The 23,254-nt window shown below is 38.0% G+C and overlaps 1 protein-coding gene across 14 annotated transcripts in view; it reads left to right on the top strand.

The window, feature by feature from the left end:
- The first annotated feature begins 2,632 nt into the window (after window positions 1-2,632).
- The window catches only part of Zc3h12b (zinc finger CCCH-type containing 12B), a 216,968-nt gene continuing 196,346 nt past the window's right edge, over window positions 2,633-23,254 (top strand). For 13 of the 14 annotated variants that reach the window (XM_052733026.1, XM_052733066.1, XM_052733076.1 and 10 more), the window contains exon 1: window positions 2,633-3,118. The gene's annotated coding sequence lies outside the window, so the exon portion shown is untranslated. Of the gene's footprint in view, window positions 3,119-11,629; window positions 11,704-23,254 lie in introns of all 14 variants that reach the window. The other variant, XM_052733113.1, reaches the window with a different exon arrangement.

Here is a 23,254-nt window from a genome sequence, read left to right on the forward strand (position 1 = left end):
AACTTATATTTCATTAACACTTTAGGGCTTTGTAAAGTTCTTTTAACATGGCATAGTTATATTTATACTTTCTAAAATGTTTAAATCTTTCATTACATTGTCATTCAGCAGACTACATTTTGTAAATATGCACATATTGTTTATACATTGTATTATGTTCAGAATTAATTACATGGTTTGTCTTATAATTACATACTTCAAAAATTTTAAGCCCGATTTTAATAAGATCAATAGCCATCAGAAAATGACACAAAAATGTTTTTTGTATAGCCACTGCTTACATGTCAGTTCTTAGTATTTTAACACTAACATGTGGCTTGGGAAAGATCACCGAATGTTCATGGGTTCACACTGATTTATTTTCTAGATGAACACAGAAAATGTACATAGACATTTTATACATTTCTTTTTTTGCCATCACAGTATATGCCATATTTATTACACAACTGACAAGAAAAACAACTTTTAGCACAAGAATGCCAATTTATCTCACCCATCCATCTTTTTCGAACACAAAATATCCTTGCAGCCCAAAAGAGATTTTTTTTAAACAACCATCACCTTATCTCACACAGGGATGCAAACCCTTCCTTAATAGCTTAGAAAGTACCTTGTATTGCTAGAGATAGACATCCAGTCCAAATTAATAAAATACATTTTAAAACATTGTAAGTCTAACCATAGAGAAACAAATCCATACCATTAGTCAAATGAACAAATACAAACATTTTCAGCCAGTGGACACAGAAAGAATACGAATATGTCAATAGCAAGGAAAAGAAAATGGTTGGCCAATAAAGATCTTTCCTTTAATTTTACAAGAAAAAATTCTTGGAGTTGAAGCAATACTAATACAATGCCCTTAACCTCCACTTTCTTAAAATGAAAGCTGAGCTGCCACCTTGCTACTGAGCAAGAGAAGCTTACAGTATATCCACAGAGGGCGACTAGGGTAGAGAGGGTTAACCTTGTTAAAACAGTGGATTACCTTTTCCCATGGGAAGGAAGAGGCAGCTGAACCAGGTGGGTAAGCTCTGCTATAGGATATAGGTTGGGCACCAGATTCTAAAATACAGACCATATTGGACATGCTTGCTTGTAAATCATCACCTTTGGAAGCAGCATGTAGACTTTACAGTAAGAATGAATGTGGTTCACGCTGGGTGCATCAAGCCAGCTGGTTCCCTTTATAAACAGCTTAGGATTCAACAACAACAGAATGTAATTGGTTCAACATTCGGGTCTCCCCCACTCTTAGTGTCCCGTGCTCCCTGGCCCAGAACTCTTGTTCTTCAGCACTCCTGCACTGCAGTCTTCCACACTACGTGTCAGTGCCTAAACAGGCTGCGTCTAAGAAAGCCAAACAGCCCAACACTACTTCTGGAGAATGCACACCTCCCGTTGATTGACACATGATAACAATTCAGTCAGTTTCCAGGGGGTAACTATTTGAATTGTCAATCCTAATTAAATTAAAACTATGCATTCAGATTTGCTTGCCGTGGTATTACTGCAGTTCTGATTCTGCAGGGATCACCTCTTAACTACTCATTCCTCAGCAAGTTTTCCCCCAACAATCCTAATTCTTCCATATTTCTTTCCATTTGTCCAAAACAACAGCTTCACACCCCTAATAATACTGCTTTCCTATAAAAGTTGGCCTCTTGGCTTTTCTTCCACCACCACGCAGATTGGCCCCAGCGTACTAGGACAGACTGAGGTGTTTCAGACATTCTGTTCAAGGTCAAATATAGAGCCCAACTGCAGACAAGTGGATCCGGGCTTCTGGGCACCCAGCTTGCTCCCTGTTCTGCCATGCAGGAAATGGCATGAGTTTCTTCTATGCGTTGTTAACCAGCAAACCTGAGGCACTCAAGTACAGGTATGGTGCCCGCTGGCCAGATGTTCTTGTACCTCATCAAAGGCCCTCAGTGTTCCAGCAGCCTGTGATTTTATACATTTCAGTCAGAGAAACTGCACAACTGGTCTACAGATGGGTGACTAAGGGCTGGTGTTAGAATTAAATCAGACTACACTTGGAGGACTTTGTTAAGCTGGAATGTTCAATCAGAATGTGTACTTTGTCTTGTCTTGTACACAGTGATGAGCCATTGACAAATAGCTCTGTGTCACAGTAGGTTATGTATGTTAAGTGCTTTACACACTTTCTCTCTTCATCCTTGTAAGTATTCAGTGGGCACCATATTTCTCATTTTACAGATGAAGAAACAGATTTAGTTATGTAGCCCAAGGAAAAGAGCAGAAATACAAATTTGGTTTTATTTCCAAAACCCATTCTCCTAACCAGAGGCAAGTGAGAGATGGGACTTTTATAAAGATCACTCTGGTAGAAGTATGAGAAAAGACTGCATGAAAACAAATCAAAAAACATTCTCCATAGCTCAGATGCCTATATGCTAGTGGATCTCATCCTAAGTCTCCAGGCCTCTCCATTTCAGAACATCCTGGACCTCTCCTCACCATTCTCTGACCTTGACATTAGGGCCTACCTAAGAAGTGGAGTTTTGTTCACTTTTTTTAGGTCGCGGACCAACTGGTTTGAGATCAGACAGCCGCACCAGTGGTCCCCGGCGGGGTGGGGCGCATGCGCGCGGTTGCTAAGAAACGGCGATCCAGGCGCCGCGGTGGTAACTGCGCCGGGGCTGTGTGTGTAGGCAGCAGCGCCAGAGGAAGAGGAGCACGAGGATGCAGCTGCGACCGTGGCCCCAAGAGGGAGCAGCCACTGTTCTGTGGTCGCGGGGGCCAAGAAATTGGAATTAAGCCTGGGGGTCCTGTTGTTGAGGGGACCAGGGCAGGCGATCCTGCCTCAAGCTCAGGCCTAGTATCCGGGAAGAGTTCGGTCCGCTGGGCGAAGGCCTGCCGCCTTTGCTTCCTCCTGGCCCTCCAAGTCGATGGTGGTGAAGTTGGTGGCCGCCAGAGGCACAAGCACCAGGCTGCTTCTCATGCACCGAGCGCCTTTCTGGCCCTGCTTGGACAGCTGCGACGCCGCCTCCTCTCGCCGGTGGATCCCACCCTCAGCGGCGGGGGAGGGGGAAAGTTTTCCCCTCCGCAGGGGCTGTGTGGTGCAGGGCGACAACAAGACCTTAGGAGAGTAGGGGTGAGTAGTGGCACCGCAGTCGCCTGGTGCTGGAGCTGTTTTCTGGTTTCAGGGTCTCTGGGGCCCCAGCAGGTCAGTGAAGCTCTGCTTTCTCATTCAGAAGCTTCTGACACCCTTCCTGCATCTGCTCGCGAGTAATTTCTTCCAGATAGTTTTGCTTCTCAAAGGCACCACTTTCTGATCTCAACCCTGGCTTCCAGAAACATAGTGTCGGTGATTAAGGCCTGGCAGTGCTTCTTAGATGCTGATGATTCTGAATACAGTCATGCACCTTGGTCTCTGATTTCAAGACAGATTCTCCTAGTGCCCGGTTCACCCATTTCCCCTTGCTCTAACTGTGCCTCTGACTCTTGGTCTCAGGGGACAGTCTGACCTGACCTCAGGCTAGTCAAGAGCCCATCCTCCACATTGCTGTTGCTTCATGACTGAAGAATTGACCAGATAGCTTGAGTGGTGCCTTAATTTTCAGTATTCTTTATACTCGTGTGTCATCAGCTTCTGCAAACCATATGCCTAGCTCCTGACTCCTAACATGTAAAACTAGGCAGATACTAGTTGTGTTAAATAATAGTAATAATAATGATAATAAGACAAAACTAGTAACATGTTCTATTTGACAACCGAAGTACCACCACACTTGAGAAGTAGACAAAGTCGATGATTGACAATAGAGGGAACACGTTTTACAAAGTACTCTTCATCCAGAATGACTCACTTCTGCATTTAAAAATGTGTTCACGAAACTTAAGATGCTCCTAATAAAAATACGGATAACTGTGATCTATTTGTTCTTCTTAAAGTAGGCTACAGTTGCAAATAGTCACTTCCCCAAACTTTGGCATGAGACACCTGAAGTGAGAGTTTGGATACCATGATACCATGATTAGATAAGGTTCTAAAGTTACAAGGTGTTTTGACAATAGAGTTATTTTGAGGTGTGAGACTGCTTTTTAAAAAGTAGATGACTGAGAAAATTCCCAACTGACCCTTTTCAAAAGTGAACTCAATTTGAACTGATGTATAATTTTAATTGTGAGGCACTTCTGTGGGCTGACAACAAAAGATGGGTTCTTTTATTTCACACTCTTCCATCCTGACAGTTTTAAGCCATTTCAGGTCTCTTATCTAAAAAGAAGTAGTGAGAAAGAGCACAAGGATGGGAAAGCTAAATTTAGTTTTCAGTAACCCCTTTAAGCTAAAGAACTTTAACAAAGATGCAGATGCCATTAGTGATTAGGTAACTTTGGCTAGTGAATTTGCCAATTTTAAATCTAGCAATTTAACACTGCTGATTTTCTGATAGTTTTGGGTAAAATGCTTTGTATTGATTGCTTTTGTGTCTGAGATGCTCTTGTGTTTAATGTACAATACCAGGGAAAAATAGTTTTCTACCTTAGTGTGAATTATCTGCTGTGCACTTATTTCAAATTTAGAGGTGGCTTCTGTTTGGGAAAGGTCTTGAATTGTACTCTTAATTGTTTGAAATACTATTAGATCTGAAGGAAAAGACTTCTATGGATGTGAATGTGGCCAGATAGTAACCACATATCCCAGAGCATTCACAGACTGTCATAATCACATGATAAAATAATATTTTGTTTTGCAAGTGCTGTTAAGGAATTTGATCACTAAACTCTGGAATGAAGTTTGTTTTTGCTTGTTTGTTTTTTTAAATTTTATTTTCAGAGACTTTTATTAAGCTTTTATTTTTTAGATTCTACTCAGTGTCCATCACTGTGGTGGGAATTGAAGAGAGTAGATTAGAAACAGGTCTCAGGGTCTGTTGGTATCTAGCATACACTTGAAGCATAAGGCTCTGGGTCCGATTGCCAGTAACCAGTAACTAAAATTTAAAAAAAAGACACCAATAGAAACAGTTCTGGGGAATTCAGCTGAAGATAAGATAGATGAATCAGAACATAGAAAAGTACAGAATAAGAGCTAAAAAAATTAAGACTATAGGGGGATCACCAAAGGCTAAGGGTTGTCTGAGGAAGCTTCATATGAAAGTCATATTTGTTCTTGAAATTGTAGGCTTCGTTGGAAGGAGGAAAAGTTCATCACATTACCATTAGATTAACTAAAAGGGAAAAAGATTGCCTATAACAGTTAACTTTCTTGAAGTGAGCAAACTTCTTATGCTATATTATAATTTAATAAATTAGATACTAATAACTTTGCAATGTACATGTTATAGAAGTTAGTTTACAATCATCCTATCTTGGGGCATGTGAGAATGTTTTGTAAGAAGATACAAATAATTAAGTTAACGTATTTTATAAATGTGTATTTTTGTTGCATAGTAAAACATGGCTATCATCCAAGTGTTTTATACAAGACTAGTATAATAGATAGAACCTTATATTATTAATATTCTCCAAAGTCTATTTCCAGATAAATTCTATGAGCAACATGAATTTTGATTCATTAAATTATATAAATTCGTTTATCATATACTGCCTTGTATGATAAAGGGACGGGCTATATTAGGGTCTTGAAACTGATATCTGTCAAAGTTCTAATATGTTAATGTATATGTTAATATTTGGCAAGTAACGTATGTTTAAACTTCAATCATAAACCTTTATAAAACTTATTTTAGTGCATGTTAACAGTTCCTACATTTTGGTCAGCCATTGTAAACTAATGTTCTCATATAGAAAAATAACAAACCATACTGCAATTAGAGATGATTGCTGATTTGCTCTAATTTCTTTCACAAATTTTATTGCATTTGTATAAATGCAATATGAATTCAGTAAAAACTATTTTTTCTTTATTAAAATATTATTTATTCCACCTTTTGTCTTTCTAGTATTTCTTTGTCTGACCACCACTATTACTACATTGTATCATAACAGACCATACATAATTAAAACCATGTAAAGGGTAGAGTTGCACCCTTAAATATTAAACAACCATTTTAGACAACACATATTTGTTGATGGAACCAGAACATCATTTATCAAACATTGTAGGGAAAGTTTTCATTTTGTATTATAAAAGGAGAGGCCAGATAGCATTTGCGACAGAAATGAGGTAAGAAGGAATATTTCAAGCTGTTTAAATCATTTTCTGAAAGAGACTTCCTCCACTGTCAGAGAGCTTGGATAGCCTCCTGGTCAGTCATCTGGAAGCAATTCTTCACATAATTGATGAACTTGGCTTCTACCTTGGAAAGAGAACCACCCTTTCCTATACTTGCTTGCAATCTTGCTTTAATTGCTTTTGGTGTTTTAGGAAGATTTTTCCATTTTTTTAAAGGATCTTGGTTTTCATAGTATTTTAGTCTTTTCCATGCTGGTATGAATTTTCTACATTTGTATCTTGTAATTTTCTGCAAGTGGTATCTTGTACAGATTTCTTCACTGGAGCTTTACTTTCCTCCTTGTACTGGTTGGCTTTTGTCCACTTGACATAAGCTATAGTCATCTGAGAAGAGGGAAGGAACCTCAATTAAGAGCCATAAGATCAGGCTGTAGGCAAGCCTTTAGGGCATTTTCTTACTTAGTGATTGATGGGGGAAGGCCCAGCCCATTGTGGGTGGTGCCACCCCTGGGCTGGTGGTCTTTGGTTCTATAAGAAAGCAGGCTCAGCAAGCCATGCGGAGTAAGGCAGTAAGCAGTACCCCTCCTTGGCTACTGCATCAGCTCCTGCCTCCAGGTTCTGCCTGAGTTCCTTCTCCAGCTTCCCTGGATGATAGACTACAAGCTATTAGATGAAATATACTCCTTCCCAAAACATATTTTTTGGTCATGGTGTTTTGTCACAGCATTAGAAATCCTAACTATGACAATCCTTCTCTTCATGGTCATCTTGTTTATCAACAACTTTTCCTCTTTTTTGTGGAATCTTTCTACCACTGCCAGGAGGCAGATCACTTTCCAGTTATACTTGAGAGTTTTGCATGCTCTTAGTCATCATCTTACTCTGCATCCTCTTCCACAGCTGCTAGGTGCTGTCTACTAGTATGCACAGGTCCTGACTCATACTTCAACCTGAAGACCACAGGTCGTATAATTTCAAAGTCCCCAAGGGAAACTGTCAGTTTCACAGACATTTTCAAAGTTGCCAGTGTTAATTTTAACTTTGTCCTTAATGTATGGTTCAATATGTTGATAATATATGATTCAGTTCTCTAGCAATTCTGGACAGTTGCAGTAATCTGTAGCTGCCAGTCAGTCATGAGAGGAAAAAAACCCAGTACTCTGCAGTGTACTGTGTTGCTACACTGTGATGTTCAGTAGGTTATGTGCATTAAGTCCAGTTTTTATTCACACAGTTTTGAACTTTTGATTGAGTTATTGAGATGTAACCATATCACAAGTTGAAGATCATCTGCATTATAACAAAAAAGTTGTATGTCCCCTAACATAACTTCACATTTTAGAATTACAGATACAAAGAATATGCATATTTGCTTCAAGAAGCAATAGACCCAAACTTCAAATTTGAGGCCTCTGTATTTTTCATTTGTTGTCTTTTTCTGAACAGTAGACTTACTTGGTAAGTTTGTTACTAACAAACAATAATTCACTGTTTCTAGGCTCAGCAAATATTGTTGTTTCATAAAATTGTCATTTCATTGTTACTGATGGTTGAGTGTTGGGTGGAGTGTTTCTAGTTTCTTGGCCTCTTATTCAAAGACTTGAAATACACTGATTGCAAAGTAGCAGGGGATCTTTATTCAAAGCAAAGTCAAGAGTGACAGCGGGCTACATGAGTGAAAGAGTACTCAATAGACCTCTGATTATAGTTGGATGCTTCCTTTTGTATGCCTTTTTAAAAGGATCCTATTCTAAAGTATGATCTTTATGTTGTCCGTGGACTGAAGATTTTCTACTTGAGAACATGCCTAAAATTTTGTGATGAGAGCTTATTGGAATCATAGCCTTTATCCAACAATTCTCTTTGGATTAAGTTGTCCTAGAACATAAACTTCCCCACTAAGCAAAAGATACTGATAGCCATTTCAATATGAAAAGAAGAGCAAAGAGTGGAATCCATTCTTCAAGTACTCTAACAACAAACTAAACAAATACTTTCACATGTAAATTGTAAATTAATATTTATAAGGAACACAGAGTTCTCATTATCTTTTTATGACTTGTTAGTGCTCTTTGAACTATTATCATCCCAAAGATACCAATTCATACTAGTTTCCTAGTTACAAGTGCATCGCTGAAGTTAATTTTGTCACTTTTTTATTCTGTGATAGAATTTTATAACACTTTGTAAAATGCCATAAATTTTAATTGAAACCTGAAATTGAATTTTCACAGATTAATAATAAGAAGAATGGACATTTTATACTAATGGTTGCTAAAAAACGATTATATAGCAAGTGTTAGTGTCTCTATATCCTTTTATAGCCCTGAATTATTGAACTCTTGATTAAACTCACTTAATTGCTGGGGGATATTATTTGTATTCACTCTCACTTCTGAACTAAGCAAGTTTTATAAAAGATGCACAAACATGCACATATCTACATATAGAGTATATTAGTTATTTAGAAAGACTCCCTGATAGTCTGAAAAGATATGTGTGCATAAGATAAACTATTTTTTTTGTTTTGTTTTTTTTTTCTTTTTCCATTGTGAGTATTTATTTTTTTTAATTTATTTTAATTTATTTTGCAATACAATTCAGTTCTACATGTCGGTCACGGATTCCCTTGTTCTCCCCCCTCCCGTCCCCCTCACCTTCCCCCCAACGCCCCCCCCCCCCCCCCCCCCCCCCGTTCCCATCTCCTCCAGGGCAAAGCCTTCCCCACAGACTGAGGTCAACCTGGTAGACTCAGTCCAGTAGGTCTAGAAGATAAACTATTTTTACAGCTGAGTAATTTGACTGAAAGTTGTTTGGAGGAACATTATTATTCATGCTTTTTTTTAAAAAAATACTGTGTCTAACTGAGGGGAATGAATCGCTAGGTTATTTATTTATTTATTTGGTTTTTGAGACAGGATTTCTCTGTGTGTAACAGCCCTGGCTGTCCTGGAACTCATTTTGTAGATCAGACTGGGCTCAGACTCACAGAGATCCACCTGCCTCTACCTCCTGAGTGCTGGGATTGAAGGCATGTGCCTTCACCTGGATAACTAGGATTTTATTTTAAAAACAAATTATTTTCTTTGTTGAAGAAAGTAAATAGTTAGGAGTTTCTGGGATGACATATATCTTCTTTCATCTATACATTCAAAGTCCATTATTTCATATTCACAATGTAAATTTCATATTGTCTTTTTGTTACACTTAGGATTTTAAAAAAATTTATAATAAAAGGACACTGTTTTTCCATTCTGTCTTATTGTCAGTATTTTGTATTTATATAGTAACTTTGAAAATGAATTCAGAATAAAAATTCCCATTTTTATGGTATTTCTTGACATTTACCTGAAACTACTTCAATATATATTAAATCTATAATTTAATATACAATAATATATAGTATAATATAATATTATACACACAGAGAAGCTTTAAAAATAGAGGGGAACTGCAGCTGGGATGTAAAATAAATAAACAAACAAATAAATAAATATTAGTTGTCTCCATGTGTTTTTGTCAAACATCCTTAGTGTTATTTATCCCTTTGCCCACACCTCTTCTGCTCTATCTTCTAATCCCCCTCCTCACTTTAAACCCCACATTATTTCACTTTCTCAAACTGGAAACTAGTTCACATATGAACTGTGACATAAGATTTTAATTACAGAGGCCATATATAATTGCATATTTGGCTTTTTACTTGTATCCTTTTTTTCTTTTGGTTTGAGACAGAGTCTTGTGTAGCCCAAGTTAATAGCTGAGGATGACTTTGGTTTCCACTTTCCAAGGGCAGAGATTTCATCTGGCTGGAATGTATCATATACTAATTTATTTAATGGTTACTGCTGAACTTAACAGACAGCTGCACATATATATTCAATCTCTCTCCTCTATATACATTGAAGGCTACTAATTATTAGATTGTCTTTATTTATTATCAGTTTACTTAATTTTTTATAATTTATATATATATATATATATATATATATACATTTTAAAACTTTTATTTTATGTGCATTGTTGTTTTGCCTACATGTACACCTGTGTGAGTGTCAGATCCCCTGGAATTTAAGTTACAGACAGTTGTGAACTGCCATGTGGGTGTTGAAAATTGAAGCCAGGTCCTCTGGAAGATCAGCCCATGCTTTTAACTGCTGAGACATCTCCCCAGCCCCCAGTTTACTTAATTTTAATGTATTGTGTCATTATTGCTGCTAATTAGTCTGAATACCTATGATTTCATAGAAACATAAAAACTGAGGTATAGGAACTGGAGAGATGGCTCAGTGGTTAAGAGCACTGGCTGCTCTTCTAGAGGACCCAGGTTCAAATCCCAGCACTCACATGGCAGCTCACAACTGTCTGTAATTCCAGCTTCAGGGGATTTAACACCATCATACATACAGGCAAAACACTGATGCACTTAAAATAAAAATAAATAAATCATTGAAAAAATTGAGGCATAAAAATAAGTAGTAGATTTTATACTTTAGTTTTTCTTAATTTGCAATAATTTGGGGGAGAATAAGTCTCAAATGGTTGAAAATGTGAGTTTTTATGAACTGGTATGTCTTATGTTTTACTTGTACTTGTAGTAATCAGAATTTGGTTAGTCTTTAGGGATATTAGTAAGTAGATGAGAATGATTTGTAGTTAATACATCAATGGATAATATAAAAAAGTATTTCTAAAGCACTTAAAGATATCTTTAAGTAGTTTAAATGTCTATTCTCCAATTTTATTTATTGATTAAAAAATCTTAATGTAAAAAATTCACAAAGTTAATTTAATTTCAGCCACTTTTGAAATTTTTAGAAATTTTAACATCAGTGTGTTCCAAATTGCAAGACAAAATTTCATTAATTTGCATTCTACTAATCAAGAATTTGTTTAGTAGGATAGTCTGGATAGATGTAGCAGTCACACTATTTTTTTTTCTAGATTGTCAACCCTATGTTAGTTATGGATGATACTGTACAGGAAAAATAATCGTAGTCCTATCAGAGGTTGGGAAATTGGAGTTTCATTTTGGTATCAGAAACTGATACTGGATTCAAGTAAGTGCTAAGAAGAATTAGAGTAGGGACAGTGTACTTTAGGTTTAATGTACTTTCAAATATCTGAGTGTTCTTTCCTAACTAGGACGCTGGATGCATAGTACTGTGAAAGAGATTCGAATAGTAGTTCAGAAAATTTGAGAATCTTTATTAGAAATGCTTGGGGCAGAAGTGTTTCAGATTTTGAAATTTTTCAGAAATTAGAATATTTGCATACATTTGTGGATTGATTATCTCTAATTCAAAAATCAGAAATCTATTATCATATAACTAAGACCAAGCATTACTGTCATTGTAAGGAGCTATTTGAATTTTAGAGCATTTCAGGTTTGGGACTTTCATATTAGTGTTAAAATGTGATGAAAGAAAATTTAAGACAATATTCATTGCAAACTCTTTTCAGATGTAGAAAGTGCAGTGGAAGCCAGGCGGCGGTGACACATGCCTTTAATCCCAACACTCGGGAGGCAGAGCCAGGTAGGTCTCTGTGAGTTCGAGGCCAGCCTGATCTACAAAGCGAGATCCAGGACAGGCATGCACCAAAAACTACAAAGAGAAACCCTGTCTCGAACCGCCCCCCCCCCCCCAAAAAAAAAAGAAAGTGCAGTGGAAATATAATCTGAACGTAAACTCTTAAACATTTGTAAACACATACATTTTTATTGATTCATCAGAGGGAGAAAGTAAAATGCACATTAAATGTTGCACCCCATAATCTTATTATACTTATAGTGCTGCCAAGGATCTGAAAATAATGAAACTCTAGGACTTACTTCCTCAGTTCTAAAGTCACAAATTGAATGAATCAAGTGTGGTGGCTTAAATTTGTAATCTCTATACTCAAAACGCTGAAGCAGAAAGATGGCTCTGAGTTTAAGGGAAGCTTGACATACATAATAAATTATAGGCTAGCCTGGGCTACAAAGTGAGCCCCTATCTCAAAAAATAAAAATGTTAATACTGATAGACTTGTATTATGATGCAATAAGACCTAAAACTTAAAATTTCTGATGTTCTTGGATTAAAGTCCTCTGACCCAAAAGGTAACTTCTACTCCGGTGAACTTGGACAAGTTAACGTTAACACAGCACAGCCAGGGACACATGATAGATAATAGTTGCTGGAGGCTCACGATTTACCGCTGGTACTTTTCCGAGAGGGGATAACAGCAGGGGAAGCAACAGCATGCACTATTTGGATTAATTGCAATTGGAATAGGAATTCAACTCATTTGTTTTTTTCTCCTTCTTCCCTTACCCCCAGTCTCTTCCCCTACCTCCCCTCTTCCCCAGATCCACTCCCACACTCCCAACGCCACCCTACTTTTTCTCACACAAGAGCAGGCCTCCCAGGGATATCAACTAAACATAGCACAAGCTACAATAAGACCAGGCACATACCATCACATCAAGGCTGAACAAGGCAACGCAGTAGGAGGGAAAGGGTCCCACAGGCAGGCAAAAGAGTCAGAGACAGTCCCTACTCCTGCTCTTGGTCCCACAAAAAGACCAAGCTACTCAGCCATAACATATATGTAGAGGACCTAGGTCAGACCCCCATGAATTTTGGTCAGTTGATTCTGTGGCCTGTGTTTCTGTGGTATCCCTCAACTCTCTGGTTCCTCCTATCCTTCCTCTCTCTCTTCTGCAGGACTCCCAGAGCTCTGCCTAATGTTTGACTATAGGACTGTGCAACTGCTTTCATCAGTTGCTGGATGAAGTCTCTCAGATCTCTTTGATGAGGATTATGCTAGGCTCCAGTCCCAGAACACTCTGCAGGCAGGACAGGCTGTAGGTCAAAGGTTTTGTGGCGGGTTGGTGTCCCAATCCCTCCACTTGAGGCCATGCCTAGTTACAGAAAATGGCTGGTTCAGGCTCCGTGTCCCCTATATACTAGGAGTCTTTGTTATGGTTACTCTCATAGATTCCATGGATTTTCCATTGCACCAGGTTTCCACCTCATCCCTGAAATGCCCACCAGTTCTAGTCATCTTTTCCTGTACTTCCTCCCCATCCACCCTCCTGTTCCTATCCCTACCCACTCCCAGTTCACCCACAAAATCTATTCTATTTCCCCTTCCCAGGGATATAGTTATCCTTTACTTTATAGCTAATATCCACTAATATCAACTTTAAGTGAGTACATACTATGTTTGTTTTTCTGAGTCTGGGTTATCTCACTCAGGATGATATTTTTTTAGTTCCATCCATTTGCCTGCAAATTTCATGATTTTTTTTACAGCTAAGTAATACTCCATTGTGTAAATGTATCACATTTTTATTTTCCTCAGCTCTAAAGTAACAAATTGAATGAATCAAGTTTGGTGGCATGAACTTGTACTTGCTATACTAAAAAAGCTGTGGCAGGAATATTGCTCTGAGTTTAAGGCCAGCTTGACATACATAATAAATTATAGGCTAGCCTGGATGACAAAATGAGCTGCTAATTAGAATAGAAATTCAGCTCATTTGTGTGTGTGTGTTTTTTCTTGGTTTTTCGAGACAGGGTTTCTCTGCATGATTCCTGGCTGGCCTTGAACTCAGAGATCTGCCTGCCTCTGCTTCCTGATTGGTGGGATTAAAGGTGTGTACCACCACTGCCTGGCTGCTTTATTTGTTTGTTTTTAAATAATTAGCAGTCTTTCCATTTCACTCCAGCTTTGCCATTCCTGTGTCATGTACATGAAACTGCTATATGTTTATTTCTGGATGAGAGAGATTGAAAACATTTTATAGAGCTAGCCATCCAATGTACAGTAGGAAATCTATTTAATTCTTAGTAGTCCATATCAATAGACGTGAGTAGAAGATTAGAAAAAAATATTTGGAAAATAACTTTGTGTAAATTTGAGTCTGAGGGCTGGAGAGATGGCTCCGTGATTAAATGTGTTGGCTGCCTTTTCAAAGGACCCAGGTTCAACTCATGGTAGCTCTCAACCATGTATAACTCCAATTCTAGGCAATTTGATGCCTCCTTCTGATCTCCTCAGGCACCAGGCACACAGGTAGTACACAGACAAATATAAACACCCACCCACATAAAATAAAATAAAATTTTTTTTTTAAAAATTGAGGAAAAGTGTATCTTATTTAGGTAAACCTAGAGAATTGGTTAGCTAAAGAATATGGAATTGATAGTGAATTTTCTCATTAAGGAGTAATCCAAATAGATGGTGAAGCTGTGGCCAGGATACTTTATATGAAATGTTGGAGCTTTAAGTTGTGAATACTTTGTTTTTCACTGTCCCTTAATTAAGCCATTTTGGTAAGTAAGGTATAGAAGTATGTTTAGCTGGGCGGTGGTGGCGCACGCCTTTAATCCCAGCACTCGGGAGGCAGAGCCAGGCGGATCCTGTGAGTTCGAGGCCAGCCTGGTCTACAGAGCGAGATCCAGGAAAGGCGCAAAGCTACACAGAGAAACCCTGTCTCGAAAAACCAAAAAAAAAAAAAAAAAAAAAAAGAAGTATGTTTGTAGTCCCAGATACTCAAAAGAGTGAACAAGGAAAGACTGCTGGAGTCTATGAGTTTGACCAGCCTGGGTAGAATAGGTAGTCTCCATGTAAAAAAAAAAACCACAAAACCCTTTTTTTGTAATAAATAATAAAGATGTATTTAAACCAGCTTAAAGCAAATGATGCATATGCATGTATGTATATATGTATTTTTATTAAGAATATAGAAGATTCTTATGAAAGCCAAGAGAAGAAAGTATGGTCTAGGCATATGAGGAACTTCAACTGGGAAGAAAAGTGATCAGTCTCTAAGAAAATTTGTTTGAGAGCATATACACACAAGTAACATTATATGTGCTGACCAGGTTATATTTATGAATATGCACATAGGAAATAACAAAGAAAAAGAGGTCATAAATTTGAGGGAGAGCAAAGAGTTTCATGGGAGGAGTTGGAGAGAAGAAAGGGAGCAGGGAAACTGATGCGTTTATAATTTCAAAAATAAAGAATATTATTATACACAAAAAGACACTTGAGTCTCTCAATCTGACTATTAGACTATTGATACAATGGACCCCAAATAAATAAGAATTTTCTAAGGAATAGCATGATGGAAGAAGGAAAAGACTTCAGACAGAGGGGAAATTTGTTTCCTGGAAAGAGACTTCATGAAGTTCTAAAAACTTGTCAGAACAGGAAGAAACTATATCCCAGATAATAATGAGTCAGTGGTGGGTGGGGAATCACACCTTGACCAGGACTGTTTAGATATTTATATCCTTGGCACTCTGTTGAAACTTTAATTCCACTTCAGACCTTTGAAGATTGACTGGAAGGGCTTGTTTGATCTCTTCATCCCTCTTCCCAATGTGGCCATATTGAATACATCTCCTTTTTCTGCTTGCCACTATTAATTTGACTCTTTTTATTGGCTTATTGAGGAGAGGTGGCTTGACTGATTTGGGATACATGTTGTGACCCCTTAAGTTCAATAACATGTACATAAATACATGCATAGTGAATAGTGCATGTGCTATATTTTAAATGAAAAAATACAGGAAGTTGAAAACAATATAGAGAGGCAGCCATGTTTACAAATTCATGAATGTAGCTTTCCTGACATTTCTAAGAGATAATACTACACAGCCAACTTCCTGTTCCTCTGTTTCTTAGAAACTTTCCACCTTTTCTCCTGCTATGATCTCTGAACCCTAGGTTATACATGTACACAGATACATACATACATATACCTCAAAAATTAAATAAAGAGACCATGATGTGAAGGAGCAATGGTGTGGTGTGTGGGAAAGGTTGGAGGGAGAAAAGGGAAGGGAGAAACGATGTAATTTTTAAAATTATTTATTTTTATTTCATGTGCATTGGAGTTTTGCCTGCAAGTATGTCTGTATAAGGGTGTTGGATACCCTGGAACTGGAGCTACAGACAATTGTGAGCTGCCATGTGCGTGCTAGGAATTGAACTCAGGTCCTCTGGAAGAACAGCTGGTGCTCCTTACCACTGAGCCATCTCTCCAGCCCCCAGAAACAAAATAATTATATTTTAATTTCAGGAAAATAAAAGTAGAGAAGTCTTCAGTGGTATTTTGTACAAACACACAATATCAACAACTAGAATACTGATCTTATTTAGATTTAGATTTCCCATTTTTATAAGCAATGGTTTGCGGTTGTATTCATTTTCCACATGTGTAGATTCTTGTAATCCAACACCGAATGAAGATATTTGATTGTACCATCACCAGAATGCTTTCTCATTTCAGTCCACATCTACCTCCTCTATGCCATTCTGAGACCTCTAACTTCTAATCTTTTCTTTCTCAGCAGTATTTTTTTTACATCATGGATATTATACAATGATCTTTTTCTCCCTGGTAATTTACTTTTCTCTGATGTTTATCTGATATCAATATACATACTGTGCTTTTAAAAAAAACCTACATTTCAGCTCACTGTGGGAGTATATGCTTGGAATCCTCACACTTGAGAGACAAAGGCAGCAGGACAGAGGATTCCTGGCTATCCCAGGCTACTTGACAAAACCATTGCTATTTCCATCCATTTACTTTCAGTATAGCCATGTTACGTTTGAAATAAATGTCCTGTAGATAGCATATATTTAGCTCTGTTTTTTATAATCTAGTGGGATTGTTGAATCTTACAGATCTATTTTTAATTTAGTAAGCAAATTCAATACATTTTTGGTGGATATATCATTTGATAGTTCATGCAATAGTGGCTAAGGGTTTAACTTTGAATATTAAATGTATAATGAAATCCATTACTTGGTACATTAATCTAAAAAGAAAGTAAACCTGACTTGTATAGAGTATATAAAATGTGTCATGAGGTATGTATAAGTAGGTAGTTACTATGGGGAAATAAATAGACATATCTATCATATCAGATAGTTACCCATCCCCAGTGGCAAGAACAGCTATAAATCTAGTTAGCAAAAATCATAAATATAGCACACTATTATTAATTATATTTTTTACATTGTAAGAGTTAAGAAACAATACTTATTATTTTCTGTTTGTTGTTTTATCTTTTTAAAAATGATCATATTAAAAGTATGAAATGATAATACAAGAGTTTCTCTGGTGATTAGTAATGTTGGGAATCTTTTTAAATACTTATTAGCCATTTGTTCTTGGAATAATTGTTCTTTTTTTTAACTTTTTTTAGTTTTTTCTACTCACTTGTGTGAGTTCTTTATTTTGCAAACCACTCTCTTACCTGAAATACAGGTTTAAATTTTTCTTCCATTCTGTAGGTTACCTCTTAACTATGTTGATAGATTTACCTTTTGTTTTGTTTTGTTTTTGAGACAGGCTCTCTATATAGCCATGGCTGTCCTGAAACTTGCTCTATAGACCAGGCTGACCTTGAACTCAAATCCTGTCTCTGCCTCCCAAGTGCTAGGATTAAAGGCATGCACAGCCACACTGGGCTTGTTGGTAAATTTTCTATGTAGAAACTTTTTAACTGAATCTAGTTCCACTCGTTTATTTATTTAATTTTCTTTCCTGTGCTTTTTGTGTCATAGAGAAAAAATTATTGCCAAGACCAATGTTGTATTTCATTTATAGGAGACTTTACAATTTCAGGTCTTAAGTTTGGGTCTTCTATTTAGTCTGTTTTAATAGATTTAGAGTTTATTTTTATGTATGGTATAGGGTTAGTATACAATTTAATTCTTTTGTGTACATAGCCACATTTTCCAGAACCATCTGTTGAAGAGACTATCTCTATTATACAGCTTTGGCATTGTTATTTTGACTATATATATGTCCATTTATACCTGGGTTCACTATTCATTTCCAAATTGGTGTATTCCTGCCTTTATATGTCAGTTTCTGTCAGTTTCATACTGTTTTATTTCCATTTGTGATAAGTCTTGATAGCAGAGGGTGAGAGATCTCTAGCTTTGTTATGCTTATTTTAGTGTTATTTCAGCAACTGAGTGTTGTTAGATGAGCTATATAGATTTTAGATTTTTTCTTTCTGTTTTTATAGAAAAATGTCAATTAAAAATTTTTTATTTGTTTTACATATCAACCACCGATCCCCCTCTCATCCCTCCTCTCACTCCCCCCGCACCTCGCTCATGTAATGTTGCTAAAGTTTTCCTGCCTGGCTCACAGTCAGGACAAATCTCTGTCACCCGCCAGTCCCACAGCAGCTCAGACCCGACCAAGTAAACACAGAGACTTATATTGGTTACAAACTGTATGGCCATGGCAGGCTTCTTGCTAACTGTTCTTACAGCTTAAATTAATCCATTTCCATTAATCTATACCTTGCCACATGGCTCGTGGCTTACCAGGCATCTTCACATGCTGTTTGTCATCATGGCGGCTGACAGTGTCTCCCTCACTCAGCCTTCCACTTCCCAGCTTTATTCTCCTCCTTGTCCCGCCTATACTTCCTGCCTAGCCAATGGCCAATCAGTGTTTTATTTATTGACAAATCAGCAACATATTTGACATACAGAACATCCCACAGCAATGTAATCCCTTTTCTCTCTCTTCTACTGGACTCCCGAGCTCAGCCTGGTGAATGGTTGTGGATCTCTGCATCTGCTTCCATCAGTTACTGGATGAAGGCTGTATGATGACAGTTAGTGTATTCACCAATTTGATTACTGGAGTAGGCCAGTTCAGGCACCCTCTTCACTGTTGCTAATAGTCTAATCTGGGGTCATCCTTGTGGATTCCTGGGGGATTCCGCTAGCACCAGATTTCTCCCTTACCCCATGTCTCCCTCTGTCAAGATATTCTTTCATTGCTCTCCTAACCTATCCCTCCCCCAGCTGTACCATCTTATTCCCTCATGTTCTCATCCCCCATCCCTTCCCCTTTATCCCTCCCCCCCCTTATCCCCAGTTTACTCATTGGGATCTCCTCTGTTTCCCCTTCCCAAGGTGATCCATACATCCCTCTTAGGGTCCTCCTTGTTTCCTAGCTTCTCTGGAGCTGTGGGTTGTAGTCTGATTATCCTTTGCTTTACATCTAGTATCCACTTATGAGTGAGTACACACCATGTTTGTCTTTCTGAGTCTGGGTTACCTCACTCAGGATGATATTTTCTAGTTCTATCCATTTGCCTACAAATTTCATGATGTCATTGTTTTTTACAGTTGAGTAATACTCCATTATGTATATGTACCATAGTTTCTTTATCCATCTTTTAGTTGAGGGGCATCTAGGTTGCTTCCAGGTTGTGGCTATTACAAACAATGCTGCTATGAACATAGTTGAGCATATGTCCTTATGATATGCTTGAGCATCCCTTGAGTATATGCCCAAGAGTGGTATTATTGGGTCTTGAGGTAGATTGATTCCCAATTTCTGAGAAGTCGCCATACTGATCTGCAAAGTGGCTGTACAGGTTTGCATTCCCACCAACGGTGGAGGAGTGTTCCCCTTGTTCCACATCCTCTCCAACATAAGCTGTCATCAGGGTTTTTGATCTTAGCCATTTTGACAGGTGTAAGATAGTATCTCAGAGTCATTTTGATTTGCATTTCCCTGATGACTAAGGATGTTGAGCAATCCCTTAAATGTCTTTTGGGCATTTGGGATTCTTATGTTGAGGATTCTCTGTTTAGATCTGTAGCTCATTTTTTAATTGGATTGTTTGGTATTTTGCTCTCTAGTTTCTTGAGTTCTTTATATATTTTGAAGATCAGCCCTCTGTCAGAAGTGGGGTTGGTGAAGATTTTTTCCCATTCTGTAGGGTCGTTTTATCTTATTTACCATGTCCTTTTCCTTACAGAAGCTTCTCATTTTCAGGAGGTCCCATTTATTGATTGTTTCTCTCAGTGTCTGTGCTACTGGTGCCATATTTAGGAAATGGTCTCCTGTGCCAATGCTTTCTAGGCTACTTCCTACTTTCTCCTCTATCAGATTCAGTGTAGGTGGATTTATGTTGAGGTCTTTGATCCACTTGGATGTGAGTTTTGTGCATGGTGATAGATGTTTGCAATCTTCTACATGTTGACATCCAGTTATGACAGCACCATTTCTTGAAGATACTTTCTTTTTTCCATTGTATAGTTTTGGGTTCTTTGTCAAAAATCAGGTATTGATAGGTGTGTGGGTTAAGGTCAGGATCTTCAATTCAATTCTATTGGTCCACATGTCAGTTTTTATGCCAATACCAAGCTGTTTTTATTACTATAGCTCTATAGTACAGCTTGAAGTAAGGGATGGTGATGCCTCAAGAAGTTGCTTTGTTGTAAAGGATTGTTTTAGATATCCTGGGTTTTCTCTTTTTCCATATGAAATTGAGTATTGTTCTTTTGAGGTCTGTGAAGAATTGTGTTGAGATTTTTTTATTTAATATTTTTATTTTATAATTAACTTAGTTTCACATATCAGCCACGGATTCCCCCATCCTCCCTCCTCCCACCCCCAAGCCATCCCTCCCAATCCACTCCCCATTCCCACCTCCTCCAAGGCAAGGTCTCCCCTGGGGAGTCAGCCCAGCCTGGTAGACTCAGCCAAGGCAGGTCCAGTCTCCTCCTCCCTACACCAAGGCTGAGCAAAGTGTCCCAGCATAGGCTCCAGGCTCCAAAAAGCCAGCCCATGCACCAAGGACAGGTCCCAGCTCCACTACCTGAGGGCCTCCCAAACAGTTCAAGCTAATCAACTGTCTCACTTATCTAGAGGGCCTGGTCCATTTCCACGGGGGCACCTCAGCCATTGGTTCACAGTTCATGCATTTCCTCTAGTTTGGCTATTTGTCCCTGTGCTTTTTCCAATCATGGTCTCAATATCTCTCACTCATACAGTCCCTCCTCTGGATTGAACTAGAAAAAAATCATCCTGAGTGAGGTAACCCAGACTCAGAAAGACAAACATGGTATGTACTCACTCATAAATGGATACTAGATGTAAAGCAAAGGATAACCAGACTGCAACTCACAATTCCAGGGAGTCTACCTAGTAAAGAGGACCCTAGGAAAGACACAGGGATCATGCAACGACAGAGAAATGGATGAGATCTACATGAGCAAACTGGGGGTGGGGGGTAATGGAGGGCAGGGGTTAGGGGAAAGAGCTTAGGGGAGCAGGAGGTCCTAGCTGTATCAGGAACAGTGTGGGAGAACTAGGAAAGAGATACCATGATGAATGTAGACCCCATGGGAATAGGAAGAAGCAGAGTGCTAGAGAGGTCCCCAGAAACCCACAAAGATACCTCCACTGTAGACTACTGGCAATGGTCAAGAGAGTGCCTGAGCTGACCTGCTCTGGTAATCAGATGGCTGAACACCCTGGCTGTCATGATAGAACTCTCATCCAGTGTCTGATGGAAGTGGATGCAGAGATCCATGGCCAAACCCCAGCTGGAGCTCCAGGAGTCCAGTTGTGTTGGGATTTTGATGGGGATTGAAATGAATCTATAGATTGCTTTTGGTAAGATTGCCATTTTTATTATACCTATCCATGAGCATGGGAGATCTTTCCATTTTATGATATCTTCTTCAATTTCTTCCTTCAAAGACTTAAAGTTCTTGTCATACAGGTCTTTCACTTGTTTGGTTAGAGTTACTCCAAGATATTTTATATTGTTTGTGGCTATTTTAAAGGGTGATGTTTCTCTGATTTCTTTCTCGGCCCATTTATCATTTGTGTATATGAAGGCTACTACTATTTTTTTTTTAGTTAATCTTGTATCCTGCTCCATTACTGAAGGTGTTTATCAGCTGTATGAGTTCCCTGGTAGAATTTTTGGGGTCACTTATGTAGACTATCATATCATCTGCAAATAGTGAAAGTTTGACTTCTTCCTTTCCAATTTGTATCCCCCTGATCTCCTTTAGTTGTCTTATTGCTCTAGCTAGAACTTCGAGTACTATATTAAATAGATATGGAGAGAATGGACAACCTTATCTTGTTCTTGATTTAGTAGAATCACTTTGAGTTTCTCTCCATTTAATTTGATGTTAGCTGTTGGTTTGCTATAAATTGCCTTTATTATGTTTAGGTATGTTCCTTGTGTTCCTCTCCAAGACCTTTATCATGAAGGGGTGTTGGATTTTGTCAAAGGCTTTTTCATCATCTAATGAGATGACCATGTGTTTTTTTTTCGTTCAGTTTGTTTATATGATGGATTACATTGACAGATTTTCCTATGTTAAACCATCCTTGCATCTCTGGGATGAAGCCTACTTGATCATGATGGATGATTTTTTCATGTGTTCTTAGATTCAGTTTGCCAGTATTTTATTGAGTATTTCTGCATCAATATTCATGAGGGAGATTGGTCTGTAATTTTCTTTCTTTGTTGCATCTTTGTGTTGTTTGCATATCAGGGTAACTGTAGCGTCATAGAAAGAGTTTGGCAATGTTCCTTCTGTTTCTATTGGGTGGAACAATTTGAGGAGTATTAGTGTTAGCTCTTCTTTGAAATTCTGGTGGAATTCTGCACTGAAGCATCAGGCCCTGGGCTTCTTTTGGTTGGGAGACTTTTAATGACTGCTTCTATTTCCATAGGAGCTATAGGTCTATTTAAATTGTTTATCTGGTTTTAATTTAATTTGGGTATATGGTACTTGTCCAGAAAATTGTCCATTTCTTTTACATTTTCCAATTTTGTGGAGTACAGGTTTTTGAAGTATGACCTGATGATTGCCTTGATTTCATGGTTGTCAGTTGTTATGTGTCTCTTTTTGTTTCTGATTTTGTTAATTTGAATTAACAAAATATTTTCTCTCTGCCTTTTAGTTAGTTTGGATAAGAATTTGTCTATCTTGTTGATTTTCTTAAAGAACTAACTCTTTGTTTCATTGTTTCTTTGTGCTGTTCTCTTTGTTTCTACTTTATTGATTTCAGCCCTCAATTTGATTATTTCCTGGCATCTACTCCTCCTGAGAGACTTTGCTTCTTTTTCTTCTAGAGCTTTCAGGTGTTCTGTTAAGTTGCTAGTGTGAGATTTCTCCATCTTCTTTATGTAGGTATTTAGTGCTATGAGCTTTCCTCTTAGTACTGCTTTCATAATGTCCCATAAATTTGGGTATGTTGAACATTCATTTTCATTGAGTTCTAGTGTA

This window comes from Peromyscus californicus, unplaced genomic scaffold (assembly GCF_007827085.1).
Source record: "Peromyscus californicus insignis strain IS unplaced genomic scaffold, ASM782708v3 Scaffold_10__1_contigs__length_136768540, whole genome shotgun sequence".
Taxonomy (NCBI): domain Eukaryota; kingdom Metazoa; phylum Chordata; class Mammalia; order Rodentia; family Cricetidae; genus Peromyscus; species Peromyscus californicus.